This window comes from Sceloporus occidentalis, unplaced genomic scaffold, assembly GCF_023333645.1.
Source record: "Sceloporus occidentalis isolate IW3139 unplaced genomic scaffold, rSceOcc1.0.p SCAF_9, whole genome shotgun sequence".
Classification (NCBI taxonomy): Eukaryota; Metazoa; Chordata; class Lepidosauria; order Squamata; family Phrynosomatidae; genus Sceloporus; species Sceloporus occidentalis.
The window spans coordinates 20,038,348-20,059,403 of record NW_028316989.1 but is presented as its reverse complement, the minus strand read 5'-3'; the positions used below and the strand labels follow the sequence as shown (position 1 = coordinate 20,059,403).

Genomic DNA, 21,056 nt, shown 5'->3' with positions numbered 1-21,056 from the left:
CACACACACACACACACACACAGAAGCCATTCTTTGAACGGATCGAAGTCATTTAAGGAGGAAAGGGCGGGGAAGGGGGGGAAGGATGAGAGTGAAGAAGCCTGTTTATTTTCCCCTGAATTAATCTTTATCTGGTTTTCTTTGCTTGCATCAGAACAAGGGAATGCATGAATAATACATTTCTGAGACTAGAGCTACAAGAGCCGTTACCATTCACGGAATGAGGGGTATCCATAAAATATGATCCTGTGTGAGCATTACAGAGAGGTACAAGATCAGATGGGGCAAATGAATGCCATGCATACAATCAGAGGCAGTTGAGTTTCTAGAGCAGTCCTCTCCATGGAATACCAGCTCCAGTTGAGCTGGAAGAATTTGCCCAGGTGGATGAGGCCAAGGCAGTCATCTGAAAATGTCAGTATGTTCTGTCTGTCTCTCTCCTCCCTCCCCAAGTAAGCTGTACCAGAGTCTTTGCCTTTAATCTGTCCCTCACAACCCATGGTGAGCTCCTGAGATAAAATAATAATAATAATAATAATAACAACAACAACAACAACAACAATTTATTTATATGCCGCCTCTCCCACAGGATACATGATCAATGGAATTTTTAAAAATAGCTTCCCCTTTTGGTAAGTGTATATTTACCACTTTCTGGAAAAGCACTGCAAAATAATGTTTTGCATTACATAATAACAGGTTGCAATCTAACAGGGGAACTCAGGGGGAAGATTAACATGACCAATTTTCATTAGCAATGATAATTTTGTGACGGTTGTTCCAAGAGAGGAAGGGTCTATTGCTGATTTATTCCAGTAAAGCCCAGCGTTGACTGTTCACTTTTCCCTTTGCCACAGTGAGGTTTAATAGCCATCTTTGACTACTGTATTATAGTCAGCACCCATACAAGTGTTGGGAGCAACTGTTTTTATTTACAAACCTATATACAGTTCCTTGATAGGAATCTATATCCTGATCTCTAGCATGATAGTCTAGTGGTTCTCAATCTTTGGTCTTCCAAACATTTTGGATTTCAATTTGCAGAATCCTTGCCCAACATGGTCAGTGATTCTGGGATTTGAAGTCCAAAAGTCTGGAGAAACAAAAGTTGAGAATTAATGATCTAAAGGAAGAGTAAACAAGAGGGGAGAAGCTATAAAGACTGGTCTGGCCAAAATAGTTTTCAGTTAATTTCCCCTGGCTAAATAAAACACAGGCAGAGAATAAAAAAATAAGACCCTTGCTGGATTAGATTTCTTTCTAGTCCAATTTTCTGTCAATGGCCAACTGGAGAAACACACGAGAAGATATGAGTGCAATTGTAATATCTTGCTCATGTTCCCTACCAAGTAGTATTTGATGGTGCACTTCCAGGAGGCAGTGTATGGCTCTGATGAGTCTTCATATCATTGTTCATTGTCTTATTGTGCTTTTTGAAACATGCATCTGTCTATTAGCGATGGGAAGACAGAGACAGATCAGAATGAAAGACACAAGTGAAATGAAAGGACCCTGAGCTTTGGTAAACTGTAAATGAACAATTGTTGTTACATGTCTTCAAGTTGACTCCAGCTTGTGTTGATCCGGTCCTAGGATTTTCTTGACAAGATTTATTCAAAGGAAGTTTTCTATTGCCTTAATCTTAGGTTGAAAGAATGTGACTCACCCAAAGGCTGCCCAGTGGGTTTTTATGGCTCAGTGGCTATTCAAATCCTGATCTCCCAGGTCTTAGTCCAACACTCCACCTCTGGCTCTCTAAATGGATAACATCTCCTTGAAATTCTGGAGATCAATGGAAAACTTCTGAATGTGTTGGATGTGCTTTGGAATTAAGAGCAGAGAATTTGAAACCAGGGGGAAAAATCTGATGACACCTGAAATTACCCGGCTTTAAACAGAAAATCCAGATGAATTGTATGGCCAGTCTATTTTCCAGGAATTCCTTTTCTAGTCTGTTGTTGTTGTGTGCCTTCAAGTTATTCCCAACTCATGGTGACCCTAAGGCAAATCAGAGATTTCTTCAGATGAGGTTCACCACTGTCTTCTGCTGAGGTTGAGAGTGTGTGACTTGCTCAACATCACCGATTGAGTTCCCCTAGTTCAGTAGCGTTTGAACCCTAGTCTCTAAGATCCCTAGTCCAACACTCAAGCCATTACACCATGCTGGCTCTGTTTCTAGTTTACAAATATCTAGATGGTCTATTCTTTGACCTTAGCTCAATTACTGATCCTTGACCTCCTTGCATGCCCTACTTTGGCTTCATCAATTTCTCCCTTGACTTCTCCTTCTAAAAGAAGAGGATTGGATGGGTGGAGAGACAAAAGGTTGATGATGCTTGTCATCTGTCTTTTCATTTTGTTTGCTTTCTTTTTATGAGGCTGCCACAAAAACACTCATTAGGCGGTGTTGATTTTCATTAATGTTGATTCACCAAGAGCTTAATCAATCTTCTGTGACCAACAACCTCTGCTCCCAAGGGAGAGCAAAGCTGTTGAACAAATTAGACCAACAGATTGTAGGTAATGTGCGGCATTGGGAAGCACTGTAATGGGAGGTGGGGTACAGATAAGCATAGCATGCATGAGAACTATAGCACTGACAGTCTTTGCACAATGTGTGTGAAATGTGCCAGCAGACACGTGGTTCACTTAACCACTGATACACTGTCTCCTTTGGACTCAAGAACCCGTCTCAAGATTTATCAGATGGTAGCATTGAGTTCTTCTCTTGTAAGCCAAGCACAAGTTAAGAAAACGTACCTAAACCCACACCATTAGAATGAATATAGCAATATATCAGTATGTCTCTCTCTATATATCTGCATCTGTATCTAGATGATAAAGAGCCAGTGCGGTATAGCGATTTGAGTGTTTAACTTTGACTCCAGAGACCAGGATTTGATTCCTAACTCAGCTATGTGACCTGGGTGACTTTTGGCAAGTCACACTCTCTCAGCCTCAGGAGAAGCCAATGGCAAACCTCCTCTGAACAAATCTTACCAAGAAAACCCCATGATAGGGGGTTGGAAATGTTTTAAAGGCACACAACAACAACAACAACAACAACAGTCTAGATGATAGCACTCTAAAGCCTAGTGACAGTTTCCACATTACATATGTTATGGCCCAACTCAACTTTAAAGTTGCTATCAAAAGTGCTGAAACTTCCAAAAGAAGTTCAGTGCCTTGCAAACTGTGTTGAAAGTTCAAACTAAAACTTGGTGCAGGTTTACCATCCTACTGACATGGGCATCACCAGCCATCATAGATGGCACTTCTTCAATTGTACATAGTTTTAGGGGTCCAGCATCCCTTCATCCAACCCTGTTTGGGTGGGTAGCTGTACCTAGAAACCTAGCATGGTGCAAAACCTAATTGTTCACCAGTGCCTGGGGCTTGAACCACTAAAAATTAAGGCTGGATGAAAACGTTGTTTCATTTCTTGTTTGACAAGAACTTTTTAAAATTTGGAAATTCTCAGAAACTTACACATTCCCAAATGCCACTGGCCATGCTGGCTTAGGGATTCTGGGCACTGGCATCCAAGAAGGAAATTTTTCCAAGTCCTCCCTTTTAATGCAGAGATCGACTCATCCTCCACTGACATACAACTTTTCCTTGTTAAGCTTTGAACCTCTTGGCTTGAGACCTCCCCTGCCTACATTCTCTCTGGTGCATTTAGCTTCTGTATACCTCTAGGAGGACTCACCGCAACCTCTTTCTATTTTATGGTGGATTGACCAACTCATGTCACACATGTGGAGCTGTGGGAGAGATGCTGTCAGGTCAGTAATGACTTTGCTTTGCCCACATGGCTGGATTTTTGAGTGGCTGGTCTGGAGGTGAAAGGCTCCCGATCCCATTACCAATCCAATTTCTCAGATTCTTACAGGTTAGATGGGAATTGTCGAAGCAGAACGGGCTGACGGTCCATTGAGTTTGGTATCTCCTCTGAAATAGCAGCCACTGTTTGGCTCTTAAAAACCATCCCATTATTGGATTTCTAATTTAATATCACAGCACTACATATATATCTCATGCATGGAAAAAGAAGACCTCAAAACACTTGGAAATCCTACAAAGGCCATATGTGCCGCTGCTGTCTGCTAAATGTTTGAAGAAGTAGCCATATTAGTCTCTTGCAGCATAAAAAGGATGGAAGGGAGAGGCCAAAAATGTGGCAGCACCTTTAAGACTAACTGGTTTTTATTTTTGCATGAGATTTCATGGATATAAAGCCACTTCATCAGAAACAGTATCAAATGTATTAAGGACTCAGTCATAAAGCATGTTTGAGATTTTAGAGCAAGGGACATGATTTGCATGTTTCTGGATCCTATTACATTTTATCCCACTTCCACAACTGAATAAATGTGCTTTACATCTGAGGCCTTAATATCACTCAGTATTTGATTTGAAGAAGTGGGTTTATATCCATAAAAGCTCATGCTAAAGTAAAAATCAGTTAGTTTTAGAGGTCCTGCCACATTTCCTTTTTCTTTCCTTCTTTCCTTCCTCCCTTCTTTTCCCCCTCACTCCCTCCTTTTTACACAGAATCCTAGGACTGGCAGTTAAGGGAGAAACATTGCTCCCAAAGACAATTTGATACAATTGTTCACCTGTGAGTTAGGCAGTACTAGAAGTAGGCAATCCTGGCATATGGAGTTTGAGTTTAGAAGAGTGTTTTGTATGGTCTGTAAAGTGTAGTTAGTATAGTATAGTCGCAAAAGAGTTGAGCTAGACTGGAGAACCCAACATTGAAAATTAGCTATGAATCTCATTGGATGATCATGGAAAAGTCATATTTTTAGTCCAACCTGCTATATTGATTTAGAGGGTCTGAGCCACCCAGGTCTTGCTCGGTTTTGGGTTCAAAGAATACTCAGAAATAAGACTACACTGGAGTAAGACTCACCAAGAATAAAACTTGCATTTGTACTGGAGACAAGTTGTTGTTGTTTTGTGCCTTCCAGTAATTTCTCACTTATGGCAACATGAAGGTGAACCTATCATGGTTTTTCTTCCCAAGATTTGTTCAGAAGAGGTTTGCCTTTGCCTTTTTTTTCTTTTTGAAGCTAAGAGTGTGTGTCTTGCCTAAGGTCATCAGCGGGTTTTCATGGCTAAGTTGGGATTTGAACCCTGGTCTCCAGAATCATTGTAACCCAATGCTCAAACTCCTACACCATTCTGTCTTTCATATCAGTGATGAATAGACTGGCTGTAATGCAAGCTAATCCATATATGAGAAGCCCAGTTACTAAAACCTCCTCACCCATCTTTTGCAAACACAACTCACTACACCTATTCATAGGATTGTTCTGAGGGTATATTGGGAGGCAAAGAAGATAGTTATGTCTGTAATTCAGTAAGACACTTATGGAGACATAAGTGGTGTGCGAAGAACATTGGCAGGAAATAGAATTGAGCAATTTCACAACATCCATATTCAGCAACGGGCTGCCATGACATTACTACCTATGGGAGCCAGAGAAGTGACTGAATCACAATGGCGGGATACAGACGGGCAGGGGAAGACGTCTTGGAGGTGTATTCTGCTGAATACAGAGCCTCCAGACCACCCACCCTGGGGGCGTGGCTCAGGAGATGGGGCTTCCACATGGGGGGCAGTGAAGACGCCTCACCTGGGGCCGTTTCTGACCCGCAGTTTCCAAACCGCCGCCTCGGAGGACGCTGCAAAGAGAGAGGCAGCTTCTGCACGGGCGCCCAAAAACGGGGCTTTTTTTTTTCCTTTGCCGGCTGGCGGATGTGCAGCTGCGCAGCTGCAGCGCTAAGCAGCGGCGGCAGAAAGCCTATGGGCACATTTAAAGTGCCCAAGCCCCTTTAAAACTTTCCCCCCCGCTCTGCCCAAGAACACTGGTGGTCTCCTGCCAGCTGGTGATCAGCTGGTGTTGGCATCCTTGTCCACTTGCACTTTGCCAGTGTCACCAGCATCATGGATGCCTCCTCTCCTTTGGTCCCCGCGCTCCTGCTGAATCTGCAATGCACAGCCACAGCTGTCGCCGCTGCCACCGCTGTCCCCCTGCCATCCCCCATCACCTCCCTTGTACATATGTAAATATTTACAGTTTTAGCGGTTTTTATTGTTAGGTGAAAATGGCACAGGAATGTGTGTAGGGGCTCACTTTAAATTCCAAACTTTCCAAGCAGCACATGCATACATGTTGCTCTAGGGTTAGGGTTAGGGTTAGGGTTAGGGTTACGAGTCTTAAAATGCGCTGCAGCTGTGCTGCAGCTTCCACACCTGCATGGCAGCTGACGCTGCAATTAAAGCCTGACTGCAAACTACGCATGTTCCAGGACCCCGACTCATTATGCGACACAGCAGACATGGAGCTTTTAAATGGGCAACTTAAATTAGCAGCGTAGCAATTCTGGCGTACCGGTGCAGCAGCTTACAGATGGAGCTGCGCAGCTGCGCATCAAACGGAAAAGAAGCGGAGAAAAGCAGCACCTTTTTAATGCCGCTTCTTCCTGCTTGGGGCGTGCAGGGGGCGTGTTCATGGCGGCATTCAGGTAAGGCCCGTCTGAAGGCTCTACCTTCATGACGTCATGAATACACCCCTTTTTGCCCGTCTGTATCCCGCCAATGGGATTGATGTGCACCAGGACCAATGCATACTGAGACTGATGTGCAGCAGGACACTGGCTAGGGAATGCCAATGCACATTGATAGATCACAATACTTACTGGGATGTACTTGCTGGTACCTTGATATGCATCTTTGCAATTCACTAGGAAGGTTCCTTAGCATCTCTGCTACATAAAGTTATGAAGTGTAAACCAGGGCATAGAACCACAACCAGTATGCTAGGCTCCTCAGAGGTACAGCGGGATAAGAATCTGATACTAATAAATAACCAAATACTCCACTACATACCTGACAGCTGAGAAAAATATAAACACTTCAGCTTTTGCTATAATGCTGGTAACACTGGCACACATTAAATAATTTGGTGCAGATCTGTGTCCTTTCAACATAAATGGAATGATGCCCGTGAAAGCATAGCCAAGAAAGAGGAAATGCATAATGAAAAGGGGCATAAATTTGCAATCAATTTGAATATGAGAGATAGAAAACCAGTATGGAGCAGTAATTTTGAAAGTTGGGCTAGGGATCAAATTCCCATTCAGCCATGGAAATCCCCTGGGTGACCTTGGGCAAGTCACACTCTCTCAGCCTCAAAGGAAGGCAATGGCAAACTGCCTCTGAAGAAATCTTGCCGCAAAAAACCTGCAATCTGTTGAATTTGACCTGAAGGCAGAAAACATTTACAAGCACAATATATAGGGCTAAAATAGATACAGAATGAGACAAAAAAAAAAAAAAACCCCCAAAATCCGTATAATGTAAATAGAAATGTCATCTATCTCCCCATAATAAGGTGAGCAATGTACTTGTTTGTATAAGAGATTGTATAACACTTTCTATAATATCCCAGCCAGAATTATAAAATAGCTGGGAGATTCTGGGAGCTGTAGTAAAACAATATAATGAAAGAAATGCTTACAAACTCTGCTACAAACTGTATCTAGGAAACTTCAGGGTCCCAACTATTTTCATTTCTGTTTAAACTAGGCTTGGGCTGAACAACTCTTGATGTAAAGAGCAACTTCCTACAGAGGACTATTCTCTCTAACAATTGAAGAGGAAGGATAGATAGACACTTAGATGGCTTGCCCTAGAAATGTGCTTGCACTTCTTTGGAACTGAGTGCCTTGTTTTCAGGGACCTTTTCTTCTCTAAAAAGAAGTGGACACACTTAGAGTTACATGTCTCTTCCTAGATGGCAAATAAGTGTTAAAGGACTTCTGGCAGCAATGTGTCTGGAAGAAATCTGTGTAAAGTAAGTTTTGATTCCTAGCCTGGGATGATACAGTAAACATCTAGTTAGGACTGTTAATTGAATAAAAAGTTACTCCAGTACATATGCAATGTAAGATGAGCTGGGACTTTTTATATTAGACTCTTATGGATATTAAACTCTAGGTCCCCATTCTTTCCAGATTCTGGTCTGTCAGATTATAAAACCGAAATACATTTCTTTCAATAAAGCTGAAAGCTTGATTTCTCAGCACGGCTGCCTAATTTCTCCTGGAATTACTGGGGAAAGAAATTCTTCTTCACAATTCTTTCTACAGAAGACCATCTTCTGTAAAGTAGGACACGGGGCTACCTATCACCGCGATCAAATCCACGGATGCATGCAAATATATCATCTCATTTGTCACATGCATGCAAATATATCATCTTATTTGTTGGAGACAAATCTTGCATGAAAATTGTGCATCGAAGTTGTGAAATGGGTTACAAATAGGAAAAGAAGGAAACAAACAAACAAACCCAGCAACGTGAGATACAGAAGCGGAGAAAATGGAGGGTAGGTGATAGGGCTGTGACACTGCTCCTTGTCAGTAGGGAATTAAGTCTCAGCGAAATAGTGTATCTGCTTTGGGTTTTATTCTGAACTTAAAAGGATCTCTCCAAGGGGCTGAATGTGGTCACCAAAATAGATTCAGCACAATGGATGATGTCTTTATGAAATCAAAACCGATTCTCCATCTCCATGAAATGGTAGCTCCTTCTCACCACTGTGTTTTCTCCCAGCTTGGCACAAAATGGGCACACTGTTGGGAGATGCTTGCCAGTTATGAGTACTGACTATGAAACTTGCTAGAATTTCTTTGGCATCTTTTTCAAGGATCCCTCTTTCACTGGCTCCATGGCAGAGCAATTTATATGCCTGCCCATGTGATATTTGCCCTAATTGAGTAAACAAGGTAGAAAAAAAGCAAAATGAATCTGCAAAAATCAATAGAGAAATAATTTTTTGCAAATTGTGGACATAAATCATTGGAGATCTATGGGATGTTGGTGTTTGTTAAAGAGCAAGGATGGGGGGGAGAGCAAATCAATTTTCTTTATTAAAACACAATTGCTCTGTCTTTTACTACTTTAGCAGAAGCCTGGCAAAGAAGGAATGGAGCAGAACGCAGACAATTGCCTTACTTAGGCACCGATAATTGAAAAGTTTGTTATGTTGCAGATTGACAGAAAGTTGTAAATGAAAGATGGGACTAAGAGCTCAAAACCTGGGGGAATTTTTTGATGCATGGAGGCAGGCATTTCTTTGACTCCAAATTCAAGGGGGGATTTATTTTTTTTTTTTTTGGGGGGGGAGAAAATCCAGTCTCCAGTTTTAGTAACATTTTTAATTTGTAAGTTATTTCTTTGAAGGCATTTTTTGATTTCCTGGAGGAGACAAGTAAGCAGGGGATATTCTGCTGATATAGGGATTTGGATTGGCAAAACTACAAGGGAGGGAGGGAGGCAACAAGAGGGAATGTGAAGACAAGTCACAGAATGGAATGAAGCAACCCCCCTCAAAATCTGATTATGGGTTTGGGCAGGGAAGCTAGCACTCAAATCGCTTTGAAACATTGATTAGCGACTTTAAGGTGAAAAGGAAAAATGAAATAAAATAAACTAAGATTCATGTTCTAGAAGAACTGTATGGTTTGTGTCTTTATGTCCAGCTGAGCTTGTTGCAAATGATGACCCTGAAATATTATCTGGTGTGCAGTGTTTCAGCTCCAAGGTGTGGTGGGGATGGGGAAACAGGCTGAGACGGTGCATCACATTTATAGCTTTGTAACTTATAAATCCCTAGCTATGCTGCAGAACTGCAATGAAACTTGTAAAGGTGCACATCTGGGAAATGTATTCCAACGTGCTTCGGGTGCTCCTAATGAGCATTAGCAATTCTGATGTGCACTGTGCTCATGTGCATTTGGGATATCCGTTGGAGACTTCTGATGTACATTGTGCACTCTTGTGATCCAAAAGCTCCTAGCCAGTGCCCAGGTGTGTACCAGGAGTGCATTAGTGCCCATTGCAATTTGAGGTCATGGTGCCTCAGTCACTCTACTGGCCACCATTGCATAACAACACCTGTGCATGTAATGTCATGGCAGTCCCTGGGCAAATACAAACATTGCAAAACTACTCAGTCCTATTTCCTTAATGCAAAAGTCCCCCAATGGAGACACACTGTAAGTACCATGCTGAATTCCAACCATTCTGCTTAATATGTCTAAAGATCACTTCTTTGAGTTTCCATAAGGGAGAATGGAAGAACTGTCACTCTAGGAATGGAATGCTTCATCTATCAGGCAAAGGACTAAGGACCTCTGGTAAGTTGCCCCCATGCTGGTTGGGGATTCTGGATGCAGCAGTCCAAAACTTTCTTTGGCTCTGTGTCTTCTTCCTACTTATCCTCATCTGCTCATTCTCATTTGTTGGCTGGTCACCAATGAATGCTGGAAGATAAACAGTGGTGCCATCACAGCAAGATTTTAGGATGACTATTCAAGGGTCCTAAACCCAGCTTTGCAGATTTTGTCACACTTAGGGGTACAATGTTATCTAAAGGCTGTGGCGCAGTGGAGTGGAAGGGCAGAATTAGGTAGAGCTGGAATTGTTGCCACAGTTCTACTGACATTTGGTATATGTCTCTTCTTCATCTTCAAAGTTAAGGCTCATACATCTGAAGGTTTACCTCTATCTTTAGGAAGATACTTACCCAATTTGGTGTTTACAGGAAGTCTTTCTGTGTTCATGTCCTACCTTCAACAGATGTGTGTTGGTTGGTAGCCCCAAAACATAAGGACTCTCAGTTGTGACACCAAGGTTCTGGGAAAGCAGCTTGCCACAAGAAATTAAGTCCCCGTCCCAGCTCTGTTTGTCTTCAGGCACTAAGTTAAGATGTTCTTCCTTAGATACATCTCCCCAAAAAGGAGGTTTCTTCCTCAAAAAGTTTATGTCAATGTCTACGTTTACTGCTGACTTTACTCAGCTGTAAGTGGTGCTCTCAGAGCTTATATTGAGAGAGAACAGTGGCCCCTGGTGGCTTCCACCATTGTCCCCCATCAGTGGGACAATGAATGCATTCTACGTTTTAGTCTAATGTTGAAAAGAGCTATCCAAATACCAAATATTTTCTTCAAAATAGATTCAGCACCTTGGTAGTGCCTTTAAATCCAAAGTGGACTCACTACTACTCCAACATAGGAGCCACTAGATATAGTGAGTGAGAATGTGGTGCGTGTGTGTTGCAGAGTTTAGAAAAGTTACTTGTGGATACTACACAACCTAGCATCTCTTAGCCAATATAGATCTTTAGTCCAAAAAGTAACTTTTAGAGATCTGATAGATTATTTTACCATTGCCTCTTGTAGCTATGGCCCATTACAAATGGGCCATATAGTACGCGCTCTGCGCGCACAAAATGGCAGCGGCCATTCCACACAGCTGCCGCCATCAATACGTCATGACCGCGCCGCCTCCAAATGAGGCGGCGCGGTTGTGACATATTGGGGCTGCGCCACAGCGCCTATGGCGCCCTTTGCGCGACCCCGGAAGGAGCTCCATTTCGGAGCTCCTTCTTGCTTTGTGTCGCTGGGCGCAGCCTTCAGACAGCTGCGCCCAGTGACACAAGGGAGAAAGGGGCCAAGCGGCCCCTTTCTCCTCCTCCCCACCGCCGTGGGGCATCCTTGGGGCTTGAAGCCCCAAAGACACCCCTTTCCAGGCTGCGGGGAAGCGGCCTTTTGCTGCTTCCCGCAGCCTGCAAAGCGGCAGATCGGGGCCTCAGCGGCTGCCGTTGTACCAGCTGAGGCCCCGATACACCAGGGGAAGCAGCGCCTACAGGCCGCCTCAAAGGGGCAGTCTGTAATGCATCCAAATTTAATATTGCTATCATTTTTTGTTTTGTTTCATTTATAAGCAAACAGACTGATGTTCAAATCCATGCTGCACATGGCATGGTGAAGGCATCAAACAGCATCGGGAAGCTCTCAAAGGTACTACTGCTCAAGCCACAGCTCCTCAGTCTTGAAACTTGAGGTAGTTGGGAATAGGTCCAGCAGCTGCCTAGCACCACCAACAACTTAAGTCTGCTCTAATTTTGGGGAAAATAAGTCTGGATAGATTTGAAGATATAGCCAGAGACAATTGTGATGGAAAGTTGGATGTGGAGGTCTAGTTTCTTGTTCCACATGTCTCTTTCAGTCATTGGGAAAAAATTTGGCTCATAAATTTTGAAGACATCAATACCATTCTTCAATGACTCATTTTCCTTTTGTAGCATTCCAGGTAATTTTTTGGAAATGGAAGATACTGGAGGTGGGTATTTCAACTGAAATGTTTCAAAAGAAACCTATTCCTTTAAAGCCCCATGACAGTTCTTCTACCTTTCTTTCAAGCTCATCATCTATCCCCTGTCCACAGTCTATGCAACACACATCACAACGTATGCTAACTTTAAGAAAACATCAGGAGACCCTTTATGCTATACAGTTATAATGCTGTGTTTCCATTTTAACTGGCATTGCAACATGCTATAGAATCCCGGGATCTGCAGTTTATGGAGGTGCTTTTATAATTCTAAGCCAGAGAGCTCTAGTGCCCCAAACTACAAACCTTAAAGTAGAATGTCAGTACTATGATTTTGTGGTGCAAAAGGGACACACGAAGCATTTTAAAAACAGAGTCTTAGTGTAGGGCAAAGTCCCTCCATTTTTCACAGTGCCATATCTGCAACAAGTGTTTAAAAGAAACGTAAGCTTGTTTGTCTGAAGATGCCAGTCACAGATGCTGGTGAAACATCAGGAATAAACTGTTTTAGAACATGGCCACATAGCCTGAAAAACCAACACAAACTATTAAGCTTGTTTGTTGCACACACTGACTAAGTAGGGTTTCTTTATTCCATGTGGGACTGATCCAACAATTACATACAACCTCTTCTGTGTTGTTTTATTTCCTGCTCTAAGAGCAAAGAGTAGAATCCTTTCACAAAAACGTCAGAAACTCAGTCCAGAGCCTTGTAGAAAAGCTGATAGTGCCTGACCTTCTGTTGCGCAGGCATATTCATTATTTGGAGAAAGGCTGGATCTATTGCTCTTCTAATCTAATTATTCTGCTGAGGGGAATTACTTTGTATATATCTACCTCTCAGCAAGCGGCCTCATATATATCTCTGTTTAACATATCCTCTGATTTGGTTTTGGTTTTTAGCCATATAAATAAGCAAATAACAGTTAAGTATATCATAAACAAAAACATTAAATAAAATCTGTGGAGAGTCATAAGTCCAGACCCTTGGCACTCTCGCTACATTGCTCTAAAACATAGCACATGGCATACATAAGAGAAAAGGTCAAGTTTTTAAATCTCAAATGAAGCTAAGTAAAATATTGGAGAGCTAACTGGATTTCATAGCTTATAAAAAGGGGATAGTGCCAGATGTCGGACGGAATCTCCCCATCCATCTTTTAGAGAGGGAAAAAAATGCACAGCCATAGTTCCCCTAAGATCCTTAATCACTGCAGAAAATACCTCTCTGGTGGAGGAGGGAAGCCAGTAAAACTGATTTTGTTGGAGCCAGTGCTGTCACTAGCTAGGGTGCCAGCCAGTGCAGAGGGCTGCTGGTGAACTCCATTACCTCCCTTCATTCCTCAGCTGCTGTGTTGCCCTGGCAGTAGGATGGGGCAGAAGGGGCATATTCTGCTCTGTAACGGGCCTTCGTATCCAGTGAGAAAGCCCAGTCACAGAGCAGCCAGAAGGAGTGTGCATTCACCCTCCATCATCAGGTTTCCATCCCAGGGAGAAAGCCTAGTGATGGCTTTCTGGGAAGAGTTCATGTACACCCTCCTTTCTGATTGATGCTGCCTTGGAGGGGGAGGAGCAACGCCATACCTGCCCCTCCCATAGCTTGAGCCTATATAAGGCCACGTGGCCCAGCGTTTGGGGCCATTTTAGCTTGGCTCCCCACCCTCCCTCCCTAGGGTTGGTGTTTTGCTAGTCACAACCAGGGGTGGCAGCATAGGCCAGGATCTGGGGGGAGTGGTCTCCAGGGCTGCGGAGCACTGGAGCGGGAGTCCTTGGGGACCTGGGTACGCTGAGTGGATATGTTATGGCCATTGCAGAGGCCATAACGTTATTGCGTGGCCCGGTGACTAGGGGCTCATGGAAATACAAGCAATCTGCTGGTTGCTAGATGGCGTTCCATAGCCCCTAGGTCATCCCGACGTCAGGCCTGGCTCAGGCCGTTGCGGTTATTGAACAAACGGGGTGTTGTTCGATTTTCCAGATCCTGACCTCATGCTATGTGCCAACCCTATTCTGTTTGCTGCTTGCTTTAATAAAGTTGTGGCCTTTCTTCCAGCTATGCCTATGTGTTTATTGTGGCGGCACCCCTCCCAGGCAAATAACCCAGTTTGACACTTTAACTGCCATGGCTTTATTTTATGGAATCTTAGTGTTTGTACAAAACTACAAACCCCAGAATTGCATAGCATTGCACCATGGCAGTTAAAGTGGAGTCAAACTGGATTATTTCTGCAGTGCATATGCAGCCTTAATCGATCTCCCAGGGCTCTTTCGGAGGTCAGCGGGGGGGGCATGTTGCCTTCCTTTGGTCAGCTGGTGAAACATCTGGATGCTTCCTGGTCTTCCCTCACCTACTAAATGGTTGTGGGGAGGCAGCCCTGGTAGCTATGTAGGGAGCAAGGAGAGGGGTGAGGGCATAAAGCCTTCTGGAGCTTTATATTCCACCACTGAAACCTGGGATCTCAGCCATAATGCTGGGAAAACTTGAGGGTAGCAGGAAAAGAGGAAGACCGGTGTACAGGGGTGCTGACTTATTAAACAAAGCCATGGCCTTAGGTAATGAAAAATCCAGCATGGCTGTTAGTTACAGGTTCTTTTTCAGGTCTCTCATTCTTATAGTTACCGTAAATCAACACCAACTTGACAGTACTTAACAACCTTCACCTCCCTCATTCCATGCTAATATGGTTAAATACAAGGGGAATCAAGGGATATAGAGTATGCAAGCCCTGAGCTTGGATAGATGATCCAGCCAGTGCCTAGTTCTATTTTCCAGTTTCTTTAAAAAATAAATAAATCTGAAGTACTTTCTATTCCAAATATGAAGACATTTGCAAATGTTGGCAAATTCTTGCTAACAAGGAAGGAACTGGTCTGAAATTCTTTCCCAGCCTTAGACAAGACCAACCACTGTGCCAACATCTCCTGTAAAGAGAACCCATGGCCATTCAAGCACATAATCGCAACACTTGTGCCAGTCATTGTACCCATCCACCCCCTGTGGCTTTGAGGGGTGTCAGTGGCAGAATGGAAAGAAAGGATATGTCCTGTTCCTTCTCAGTTTCTTTAGTCACTTTGTTCATTCCAATCACCCTTAAAGACCATGATTTAGCCTTCCTTTTGTACAAAGATTTCAAAGGCCCTTTGCTCCTTGTAAGGCTCTAAGCTCAGGACAGATCATGTTGGCTTTAAAGCACAAGAGTTACATTCAGTCACAGGAGTTAAGCAGCACACCAATCAATGCTTTGCTTTACACTCTTTGGTGTCTCTCATTCGAAGAGAAAGATAGATTCTAGGAAATGTTATGAAATATTAAATCAGAAGGGAGAGAAAGAAAGAGAGAGAGAGAGACGTTGCAGAGAATGCTTGCATAGTGCACTGATTTTTTTTTGGGGGGGGGGGGGGAAACAACTGCATGAAATAATGGGCCAGTAAATCCACTGGGTAACCTTGGGCTAGTCACACTCTCTCAGCCTCAGAGGATGGCAATGGCAAACCCCATCTGAACCAAACTTGCCACGAAAACCCCATGCTGGGTTTGCCTTAGAGTTTCCATAAGTTGGAAATGACTTGAAGGCATACAACAGCAACAACATTTTTTCTTTTGCCCAAATGTCCTTGGTGCCCCTTGGGGTTGTGGAGGCAAGCTTTTTGGTTCACCAGGCTGTTTTAAGCCTAGGAGAAGTGACCTAGAACATGACTTTCTGTCACATTCTCTTAGGAAAAGTGCTCTTCTAGGTTTAAAATGACCCTTAGAAGGCCAAGATATTGATGAAATTGGCCCTTATGAGGGCATTTGGGGGAAAATATTTTTTTCAGGATGTGTATGCGGTGAAGGTGCAGACCTTACAATCTTCTTGGAGGTACTGCACCAAGGACTATTGGACCGTTCTCATTTTAAAACAAGAGTTTCTGTTTATTTTAAAGCCGTTTTCCTGCTATATTTCAATAGTGTCAGTGGCAGAAGTGTAACTTGTGATTTTTCTTGGGCAAAATATCCCCTGCAGCTACTGAACTGTCCCACCCTTCTCTCATAAAGGGCCATATGAAAATAACCATATAATTCTGTAAGGCAGGAGTGGGCAAAGTGGGCCATGTGCAACCCTTGGCCTCCCCAAACATGGTCCTTAAAGAACTCAGATCCTAAAAAACAGGAGCTAATTTTTGGGGTGATTTTCAACCCCAAACTGACTAAAAGTTTCCCAAATGATACACAAATGTGATAGTTTCTCCACCAACCTTCAGAGCCCCCCAAACTCCCCAACCCAGGAAAAAAATATGGCCACAAATAAGCAAAAGTGACAAATGTAAGAATATAACATCATTTCTGTTGTGCCGAATCCTAATATATCTTGCCAGGCAACTGTGGGTGAGAATGTTCCCCAATCCCTTGTAGTTGCCCAGCCCTGCTGTAAAGGAACACTACTAACTTCTTAAATGCCAACAGCAGACATCTTCAATGAAGGATTTAATACATGCTTTTGGGCTGTAACCTCCTCCTCCTTTTTTGACACCTTATTATGACCTTATCTGACATGTCCTTCAGAAACAGGCCATGCTTCAAAGGCTTCCGATGAGCCAGTTTGCTACAGAGAGTGATCTGGAGTCCATTGCCATGTACAACAAAAGAAGAATGATGGAGAGTTTTGGAGGAGCCAGGCTGTGCCAGTTGACAAGATAATGAACTGCCAGTAAAAGAAAGGGGGAATGAGGGAGAGCCATGATGAATCCACCGTTCACATTGTGCCAAGAGAGACAGATACCCCCCCCCCCCCCCGGAATGAGTGTCTTTCCTGACCCAGCACTAAGTTCATTGAAATAGGTTTGTTCACTTATTTTCCCGAAATCCCCATTTGCATCTTTGCCCTAGGATATGTCCATATGCTGAAGCAATATTGTATTTGAAGATCAAAATCTTCAAGGGAACACATATATCCCCATAACACTCCTGTCTTTGGATTTTCCAATGTGCAGCTGAGGACTCTGTTTAAGAACAAGGTTCTAGAAACATCCTCAGAAGATCCCATCCATCCATTCATTGTTTTATTTATATCCCACCTTCCTCCCTGTCTAGCATTCAACACAGCTTACAAAGAGGCAGAAAATACAACAAAAGCACACATGCTTAAAAGCACAACAAATTAAGCTTAAAACAATATTAGATAAACAACAGAATTAAGACCATTTTACTTTAAAATAAATAAAAAAACAGCATATCACCATAAAAAGGTCTTCATTAAAATCAGTTTCCTATTAAATCTCTGTGTAACCACCTAAACAATAACCATAACAAATTCTAGAACTATGGTTGCAAGTTTCAGAACTTATCGATACACAATATAAAGTACTGCCTTTCTTCATTCTCTTTTATTATACAGTAAATAACTGGCAAGATCAATTCTGAATACTCCTTGCTTAGGAAAACCCTATGAAATTCACAAGGTCACTATAAATCAGCAGGCAAATTGCAGGCACATACATGCGCGCGCACACAATAAATAGCAATGTAATGCACTGGTCACTCACTATTTTATTCTGAAGAGTGCAAAAATCAGGTGGGGAACCTTCAATAAGACCAGTCATTCCTCCATATAGGTTAAGGAGATCACTCTACAGGTTTTCTCCATCTACATTATGCATGAGTTGGGTATCCCCTCTAGTTGAGTAAATATCCTCCTCCTGTAGGAGAGAGCTTTAGCTGCCAAGGAGCTGTTCATGTCCTGGAACCCATTCATTCTACAGAATTATAATGTTATTATTCTACTTTAACTGCCATGGTTCGATCCCCTGGAATACTGGGGCTTGTAGTTTGGTGAGGCCCTAAAGATTTCTGGCTGAGAATTCTAAATCTTCCTCCCTCAAATGTCAATCCCAGGAGCTCATAGGATGGAAACGGGACAATTAAAGTGGAATAACAGTACTATAATACAGCTGGCCCTTCTTATCCACTGATTCTTTTTTCAAACATTCACAGTGTGAAAATATTTTAAAAATATATAAATTCCTAAAGCAAACCTTGATTTTTTTCCATTGTATATTAGGGACCCCATTTTACTACCCCATTGTATCTAATGGGACTTGTGTGTGTGTGTGTCTTGGAACCAAACCCCAGCAGATGCCAAAGGTCCACTGTAGTGTGATGTGAATGAGCCCCTAGTTTCAGCTGTTCTTCTACCTTAGAATCACAGAATTGTAGAGTTGGAAGAGACCACAAGGGCCATCCAGTCCAACCCCATTCTGCCTTGCAGGAAATCACAATCAAATTCACAACATTGAATTACTTGCCTTGCCTGGACTTATCCTACTTGATTGGACTTTGCCTGCCTTCATTTGACCAGATTTTACCCCCTTGATCTGACCCTTCCTCTTATAAGTTGACTTTGCCCCCTTAACTGAAATATATCTGCTTTCTTCTGATTCTAACACTGGCTTTCCTTATGATCTCCAGATACCTCCAGTTTGTGCATGAAAGACGGCATACAATCTCTCCCTCCAGAATGCTTATCTGCAATTGAACTCACATCCCAGGCTCTCACTGAACTTTGAGGGCAATAAGGTTATTATGTAGGGGCATATGTGGCTATTTTTAAAACTCCTATTGCATATTTCCTGCATATTTGAATTGCATTATAAAGGCGTTAATTGGCATAAAGAGCTATTATGCTCCATGCATCCATACCTCCCAAATGTTATTCTATACTTGCCTCAGCAATAACTTATTGACTTAAAATATATTGGATAGTTTCAAGCAACATAGACCCACCAAATTGTTTAATAGTGAGTCAACACAGAGATAAATTCCATTGATTCAGCAAGACTATGGTAGTTGGGCCTAACCAGTAGGATTTAATCCTATAAACGTGCAACAACAACTTAATCTATGACTTAAAATTCAGCTATACATACCAGGGGACCAACAACCAAAACAAAACAGGTGCACAAGAGGCAGAAGATGGAAAAGGGCAGGGAAAACAGAAGGAGGGAAACAGAGGAGGTAACTTCTATTTAATACCTTTAATGCTCCTTCACAGTTGTTTCCAAGCACTTGACAGATCTCTATTAAAAACTCTGCTATAATCTGTACCTGTAGTAAGCCTTTATTATCTGTGGCTGGTGTAATCATTTTGCACCTAGCTACAAGGAGATATTCAGATGATTCTGTGGTCCTGTCCACTTCTCACAAAGCAAGGAGTAAGTTTGTGGGGTAGTGGTATATGGCTCAGTCCACATGTGGACCTACTGCACTATTCTGAGCCATACAGGATTGTAGTAGGTGTCTTATAATTTTATTTCTGCAACATACTCCTGCAGATTGCATGCTATATGTGCATATTATCTGGATGCATATCAACTGTGTGTACCTTGGTTTTCTTACATGTAACTTCTATCAACATTCTAGAGACAGAACATGCTTCATGTGTGATGATTCTTTTAAGACAAGTCTTTGTGGTCTTGAAGTGATGAACATGGTGAGTGAACAACAAGATTGAATGCCTAGGTTTGCAATTTCCCTGCTGTCTGTCCAGACCTTTACACTTTGGTAGTCACCCCAGAAAGAAAGAAAGAAAGAAAGAAAGAAAGAAAGAAAGAAAGAAAGCAGGCCCATTTCAATTTGGAAAAAAAATGTATATGGCAAAACTCAAATAACTATTTGGTACTCTTTTGTTCTACATTTTCTCTGCAGGGCAAACAATGTGGGTGGACTGCAGGTGGGATGTGCAAATCTACCCTGAGAAATGTTTCCCACTTCCAAAAATTACTTTTGGCTTCCCTTAGATATTTCACACCAGAAGAATGGATTCATTTGGAATTTTGCTTCAGGTGAAATTTGGGCACAGCCTAAAGGGATGCAGAAAGCCCACGGAGAAAGGAAAAAAGTACCCATGGATAGAATCTTATGCCGCAAGAGGATTTTTTAAATGTTGCTTAAGGCATAGTGTCTGTGCCAACCTTAGTACAAATCTGAAGGAAGAGTTCATGTGTTGGACTTTTCTTTCTCTTTTGCTTGCTTTATCTTCTTCTGTTTACCTTTTAATAACTCCAGATAAACAAGTAAAACTATATGGAAAAATTTGAAAACAAAACCAGAGGCACTATCAGTTTTTTTGTCCCTGTGCCTGTCAACATGTGCAGACAGACAGACAGACACCCGCACCCACATACATATGCAAACACACTTTGTCTCAGTTCATGCCTAATATACTGATGGAATATTAAATATATTAAACCTGTCTTCAAAAGGAGAGCAAAGAGGAATACAGAAGAGAGAAAGCCGTATTTCTGGAGCCAGGACTGAAAAAGCCCTGCTCTTGGTTGACTCAGATCTAAATCTTGTGACAGGTAACTGTCCTTCTGAGAAATTCATTCATTTATCTTAAAGCACTGATGAGTTTACCTGGGTGGGTATATAGTTAGGCAGAGAGTCTGTTCAGTTTGGAATCCATACATGAAACAGGCTCTGAGACCCTTACTCACAGGGATTCCCATCATCCAAGCCAATCACCTTGCCTCCATCATAGAGCGACCATCATAGAGTGCTTCCTTGTTCAGAGTGACATTACGATCTCCCCAGCCTTGCTCATTGCCTGTGTCTTGAAGGTCAGTCTAATATTGTTCTCCATTCACCCTTAAAACTATCAGATTAAAAAATCATGGAGTTGTAAGTCTCGTTCCCACTACCCTTGCCCAAATACAAACATTCCCCATTACCACCAGCACCACCCTGTGCCTGGCAATCCTGTTCCCACTGACAATCAATTACCCTCCGGAGATGAAATTATTGTTTAATGGCTTTTGGAACAGGCTCCTGCTCTGACATTCATCACAATCAATAATGCATCAGCGGGGACAAAAGAAATTACCTGCCTCC

General features: G+C 42.5%; 1 long non-coding RNA gene across 1 annotated transcript in view; it reads left to right on the top strand.

Moving 5' to 3' along the window:
* Positions 1–20,218, top strand: part of LOC149307008 (uncharacterized) — a 44,700-nt gene extending 24,482 nt beyond the window's left edge. The window contains exons 2-3 of the long non-coding RNA XR_016282374.1: positions 18,636–18,743; positions 19,587–20,218. This is a non-coding gene — a long non-coding RNA (uncharacterized LOC149307008). The remainder of the gene's footprint in view (positions 1–18,635; positions 18,744–19,586) is intronic.
* Positions 20,219–21,056: the final 838 nt, after the last annotated feature.